This window comes from Cryptomeria japonica, chromosome 9 (assembly GCF_030272615.1).
Source record: "Cryptomeria japonica chromosome 9, Sugi_1.0, whole genome shotgun sequence".
NCBI lineage: Eukaryota > Viridiplantae > Streptophyta > Pinopsida > Cupressales > Cupressaceae > Cryptomeria > Cryptomeria japonica.
Window position 1 is genome coordinate 562,177,357 of NC_081413.1, and position 7,206 is coordinate 562,184,562.

At 35.3% G+C, this 7,206-nt stretch overlaps 1 long non-coding RNA gene across 1 annotated transcript; it reads left to right on the forward strand.

Annotated features, from left to right (window-relative positions):
* The first annotated feature begins 3,767 nt into the window (after positions 1–3,767).
* Positions 3,768–5,892, forward strand: LOC131858239 (uncharacterized). The gene is made up of 2 exons (XR_009358982.1): positions 3,768–4,647; positions 4,815–5,892. It is a non-coding gene; the product is annotated as an uncharacterized LOC131858239 (long non-coding RNA).
* The last annotated feature ends 1,314 nt before the right edge of the window (positions 5,893–7,206 follow it).

The window sequence follows — 7,206 nt, forward strand, 5'->3', positions numbered from 1 at the left end:
ATCCATGTAGGGTGATGGAAAATGCCTACATGCATTTTTGTGTTCCTCAAAATTAGTGATATCTTATACTCCTTGTGATTTTTCTCCGCATTCCTCATCTCTATCCTTCTACTTTACCATGAGTATTTGTATAAGCTCATACTCTCGCTAAAGTGGGGGCTAATTGTAGCATCCTAAAATTTCACCCCTTGCAATTTTGACTATATTTTGGGCCCTCGCCTTATTGGTCTCATCGCCATGCTTGATCAACACCTGTTTATGCCTCCCCTATGCAATCAAGCTTCATTTTTCCACTTTGCACCTTGCATGGCTCTTGATCCTAGCCCAAATTATGGTAGGACCAAGTCGCCATGCCCCAATCCTCCCTAATGAGGACCCATTTTGGCCCCTAGGACCTATCTCAAATTTGAGCGGGAAATAAATCCCCCATCTTGGCCTATGTCAAAAAATTAAATGTTTGATGACATGAAGGTATATGAGGTCTCCCCCTCTTATTTTGATATACAAGCATAAGGAGAATATAAATTCATGAATTCGGAATTGGATCTCAAGCGTTCAAGCATCAAGCATTCAAGCATCAAGCATTCAAGCATCAATCATCTAGCATTCCTCAAGGCTACATATTCTTCATCTATCCATTCTAGCAACATTACATCATTCATTTGCAAGCATGTGTGTGTTAGGGTTTTGTTATGTTCGTGCCATTTCATACAACATATGTGATTACATCTAAGAAGCAAAGCATCATCATCATCTATAGAAAATATAAAGGTATACCTTTCCATCATTTATTTCAAGCATTTGTAGTATTTCATTCAAGGTTAATTCTAAATTGGGGTTAGACTTAGGGGAACCCGTATTCCCAAACCCTTTCTTCTTCTTTCTGTGTGCAAGTAGGTACACAAATTCACTTCTAGAATTAAGCTTTATTTGGAGAGATAGAAAAACCCTTTTCAATGTGCAAAAAGTTCAGAGGACCGATAGGAGGGCGACTTGGTCCAAACACACGGCCCCTGCTACTTTTGGCATATTTCACAGAGCAATTCTGAATCATCTCAAACTTCTCAGATCCAAGTGCATGACGAAATCCCAAATATGTAGCTCGTTGTTTCTGCTTACTTTGTCTTCAATATTAGAAGTTTACTTATTCAACTTATAAAAAAGGGTCAAACACATTCCAAACACAATCAATCTACTTAGTATTCAGTCATTGTATCATTTTTGGATTGGATATAATGGATTCATCCCCTCTTTTTAATGTAAAGTTCTCCAAGTGAAAATCGGTTTAGTGATTTCCCCCTTCCATGTGGTGAGTTTGATAAGCCCAAATTTTTCACTTTACAATATTAAACCCTTGTACTTATAGAAAGGAATTAAAAAAAGATGTCAATAGGTTTGTGGCTAGTTGTTTAGAATACCAAAGGATTAAAGCAACATGGACTTTGTCCAAGGATTGCCCATGTCTAGGAATAAGCATAGTGCCAATTTGGTGGTGGTTGATAGACTTACCAATATAGCCCACTTCATACCAGAAAATCTAATAGATGGGGCACCAGCTATTGCCTACAAGTTTGTACAAGAAATATTTGGATTGTGTGGAGTACCTGAAAAATATTATATCAGGTTTGAGATTCCAGAATCACATCGAGATTCTGACAAACTTTTTTTGCAGCCCTTGGTACTCAATTAAACATTAGCTCTACCTATCATCCAGAGATAGATGGACAAATAGAAAGGGTCAATCAGGTGGTAGAGGATCTTCTAAGAATGTACTCCATGAACCAACAATACAAGTGGGAATATTATCTTCTCTTAGTCAAGTTTGCTTATAACAACTCCTATCTGTTGCCACTAAAGATGACACCATGTGAGGCACTATATGGAAGGAGGTGTGGAACTCCTATCAGTTGGGATAAGCTAGAAGATAGGATAACCCTCGGTCAAAAACTGCTCTTAGAAATGAAAGAGCAAAAAAAATTAATCAAAAAAGGATTAGTAGAAGCTAATGATTGGTAGAAAAGATATGCAAATGAAAAACAAACTTCCAGACAATTTGAAGTGGGAGAGAAAGTACTTCTATGGGTCAAACCCTACAAAAGTGCCATTAAATTTGGAAAGTCATCCAAACTTGCACCTAGATATGTAGGACCATTTTAGGTCCTTGAAATTATCAACCCAATCACTTATAGAATTGATCTACCAACAACTCTCGCCCAATTGCATGACATTTTTCCTGTTTTTTATCTTAAAAAGTACATATTTGATTTCGCACATATGATCGATTGGAACTCCTTGCAAGTACAGGACATAGGGGTGGTCATGATCGAGATATTCAAGTTGCTCGATGTACGTAAGTGTTACGTAACAGAGAATTAACTTAGTGCAAGTTCTAGTGGGATCTATACTTTAATGACAATGCCACCTGGGAGGACTACAATAAAATCCACCAAATATTTCCACATCTATTAAATATTTATAACAAATGAAACTTATTTTATTATGCATGGATAAACAATGTTGAACTTCATGTTTTCTTTTATGATACTTAAAATCATCGAGGATGATGATTCACAAGGGGAAGGTTATGTTACTTTCCACTTGTGCCCTAAATATTTTGATGATGTTTTATACACTAATACTTACCACTTAATATTGTTGAATGGTGATTTGCAATGCACATGTTAAAGATTTGGTTCTAATCATTATGATATGAGTTATTTTTTTTAGCAATGTATGCAAATGTTAACGTTATGCTAAGATTTCAGACTAACTACATGATTTTGACCTAGTGGATGCAGGAAGGTCGTCATCCTCTGAGAAGAGAGGGTAAGTATCATCAAGAATGAGAGGTAAAAGAAGGACCTAATACCATCTCAGATGGCATTAGAACCAACTTCTTTTACTTCCCTATGAAGGGTCGGGCCTTTCCAGTTGGAAGTGGTGTGGGGGACTAGCAAGTCCGTGGTTGGGCAAAAAATTGCCCTGACAATACTTTCAACATTGTAAAGATCTTCTAAGTTCAAGATGAATTCCAAAAAGCTGTAAACACTAAACCTCTCTTATATATATACTTATGTTGTACTATGTTATGTTTAAACAATTAATGTTATGCAAATATTTACATCTTTTCTAGTTTTATTTCTTTCTTTCTGTTTTAAAAAAAGGGGGTTATCTAGATTTGAAAAGAACTCCTCCAAATTATTACACCTCATAAGCTTGATGATAACTGAATCTATAATTTTTGGAAACTACAACATATTACCTCATAAATGAATTCAAAGTTTATCAAACTTTTATAATAAAACAACAAAACAACAAAAATGACAGAATTTCACTTAACTAATTTCAAATTGAAATCCAAATAATATAAACATCCAATTTTCCATATGTATGAAGCACATCTGTTTCTTGACGAGATGAACTTTAGTCTTTGAAGATTGCATTTAGATTGCAGGAAATGGTTGCCAAACTCTTTCTTGGAAATGGTTGTCAAACTCTTTCTCAGTTAACAGCAACTTGAAAAAGCTGAAGTGTCAATTGCATGGACAGCTCTTCATAACTGAGAGATCTAAAAATAGACTAATGCAAACTGATTGTCAAACTAGGTATAGCAATGATAGACTAAAAATAGAACTGGTAGTTATTGATTTGAAGTATGGTGGAGAAGTTGAGTTAAGGGCAGTGAGACTCAAGCATCACCTAACAACAAAATATATAAAGACCACCAGATAATATTGTTATTGTAGAAGCCAAGGATCAATCTGTACCAGTCACTGCTATTGATTTGAACTATAGAGCTATAGAACTATTATCGCTTAAAAATCCTAGATTTAGGTATGTGAGATTGGAAGCATGTATATTCAAGTTTCCCAACCCCTCATAACTGCGAATTGCCACATCTCCATGAATCCTTGTAACCTGGCATCCAAAGTCGGAAACCCAAAATTAGTGGGCTACATTGGGAAGATTGATGAATTTCAATTTTAGGACAGTGAGGAGAAGAGAGCCCCCAAGATCCACCCTGGAAGAATCGTCAATCTTCTTATCAGTCTTGGATCTCTATAATAGATTTGTGAAGACATGCTTTCCACATGCTTTTCAGCTGGAGGCTAAGAGTCCATAGTCCCAATATGAACAGTTGGATTCATCTTGCAGCTGAGAAATAGGTTGAACACATGGATCTACATATATCTTATAGAGATCCAAAGATGAGGCTTAACGCTCTTTCCCTGGTGGAGCTTGGGGACTCTATTTTCTGGTGTGAAATTCATCAATCTTTCCAAGATAACAAACTAATTTTAGGGTTTTCTGATCCTTGATGATATTTGATCGTCATCATCAATCTTCCCAAGATAACCACTAATTTTGGGGTTTTGTGATCTTTGGTGATGTTTGATCATCAGTGTGGATGATGCCATGTTTGAGGGTTTCATGGCTGTGTGCCCATATCTTAGAATGTTGGGAACTCGCGGTTGTTTGGGATTGAAAAGATTGAATATACGTTATTCCAATTTCATGTACCTAATTCTAAGAATTTTAAGCCCTGATATATCATTGAATGTCGCCAATCCAGGACTTCGTAGTACTACTGATCTTAATGGGTTTCCTGGGCTGTAAGTGCTGGTAATCCATGGCCAATGTTTCGAGGTTAGTATGTTTTTGTACATTGAAATTAAATATTCTGAGCTTAAGATGATATTTTATGTCCTCTGTTCACTGTAGAGAATGATACTCAGCTTCTATCTTAATTACAACATTATCTTCTGGTCTTCATAAATTTGTTTATAGTAACACTGTTTCTATCAAATCGGCAGTCTTCGGATCATCCAAGGTGATTTGAAGGTTCAAACAGCGAATACGTTTGTCATCTTTCTGTTTTTCAAAATCTTGGCGATAAAATTTGAGAAAGGCTATTTTCCTCCATAAGAATCGCCATCACAGGGGAAAACGTACGACATCTCTGTAAGAAATACTTGACAGAATATAAGTTGAAGAAAATTATGTGATAATGGAGAAAACTCTTGCCATTGATGCTATCATATTTTCTTCGACTGCAAAAGAACCTCTGCGATTCTACGGAGTAACAAAACAAATATTTACCTTTAATGCTGTTTGTTTACCATTGGGTGTGTGCAAGAACATTTGTAATGGGGAACATGACGTATATAATCCACTTTCGGAATATAGAAACAATAAAATGTTTTCAGAGATAGGAAAAAACCCCAAAATTAGTGGGTATCTTGGGGAGATTGATGAATTTCAATTGTAGGTTAATGAGGTTTTCACATTTAAAAACAGAGCAAAGACAAGCATTGTGCTGGAGCAGGGCGCTGTTAATATGTCATCTTTCTGTTTCTCAAATTCTTGGCAACAAAAAATGAGATCAGGTATTTTCTTCCAAATTATGTCATTTTGGTACTTAGCTTCTATCTTGGTTACAACATTATCTTGTGGTCTTTATATATTTGTTGACAGTAACACTATTTCCATCAAATCGTCAGTCTTGGTATCATCCAAGGTGATTTGAAGGTCTAAGCAGCGAATACGAGCATCCAGGTGAGACAGAGCATTGCTAATTATTACGATGATGATAGTTTTATGTTGATTACAACATTATCTTCTGGTCTTTATATATTTGTTGGCAGTAACACTATTTCTATCAAATCGGTGATTTGAGGGTCTAAGCAGCGAATACGAGCATTGCTAATTGTTACGCTTTTCAAAATCTTGGCAATAAAAATTGAGAAAGGGTATTTTCCTTGATAAGATTCGCCATCACAGGGAAAAACATGCGACATCTCTGCAATTCTAGGGAGTAACAAAACACCTATTTATAATGAAGATTAAATCCGTTTCCGTTTCTTTACCGTTGGGTGTGTGCAAGAACATTTGTAATGGGGAAAAATGTATATTCAAGTTTTTCAATCCCAAATAACCGCAAATCCCCAAATTTCGAAGATGTGGGAACAGGTCCATGAATCTTTCAAACATGGCATCATCCACTTTCGGAATATCGAAACAATAAAATGTTTTCAGAGATCAGAAAACCCCAAAATTAGAGGGTATCTTGGGGAGATTGATGAATTTTGAAATTATTGGTTAATGAGGTTTTCACACTTAAAAACAGAGCCCCCAAGCTCCACCATGGAAGAGACTAACTTGGGAACAGCTCATGTCCAGTTTTAGGTGCCGGCCAAAGTGATTCCATATAAAGATCTATAACAACTGCATCTCCAACACCGTTGATTTAGTTGGCAACGGGTGAAACCACTGCAAGTTCTGCAAGTTTTACTAACTGGATAGCAGGTTTTTATTTGAAGGTGAATGGAGTCCAAAATTTACAATAAGAAAATAAGATTAAGGAAAAATAAATTTATTGGTGAAAAAATCAGGTCCAAAGAATTAATTGTTTGAAAGTTATTAAAGTTTCAATTTGTGAAAAATCGAAAATAAAGAGATTTCCGAAGCTTCAACAGTTCGTAAATGGATTCGAGGATCAAAACATTGGCAATTTTTTGAAAAGTTTCAATTTTTGAATCTGCTGTATTTTCAAATTTTTAATTTCATGTTTTGGCATTTTTCCACCATTTGGCAATTTCTATATTTTAATTTCAGCTCCAAAACATAAGAAAGTCTATTTAAGACTCATATGTAGAAACTGAGAGGTTAGTTGTTGGAGTTGTTGTATGAGAGTTTTGGAGAGCTTAGTTTCTAGGTTGGGAAATAGAATTGTGAGGGTTTCTAGAAAACTCTGTATTGAAAATATTTTTTGATAATAATAAAAATATAGATTTTCAGTGTTTCTTTGTTGTGTTTTTTGTTTCTTGGGTTGTTCTCTCATCAATGATTTTCTCAAAATCTTAAATTTTTTTTCTCTCACACCCACCACAAAAGCCCATTTTATTTGTCATGCATCATGTACTAATCAATTCATCGACACCAAGATGCCCAGTGATACATATTTTGTAATTTTATTGGAGAATATAACTCTACTAGCTTCAAGTTTATATTTAATAGTGTTTTGTCAACACTATAAATCGATCGTGCTAGAACAACGGTTTAAGGAATATTCTCTTCCAATGTATTATGACAGATCAAATTAATATGGAGTCTTATATTAGCGCACACACACACACACATATATATATATATACACACACACTTACTTTAGGGTATAAAATTGATAAAAAATAAGAGTCTCGAGAA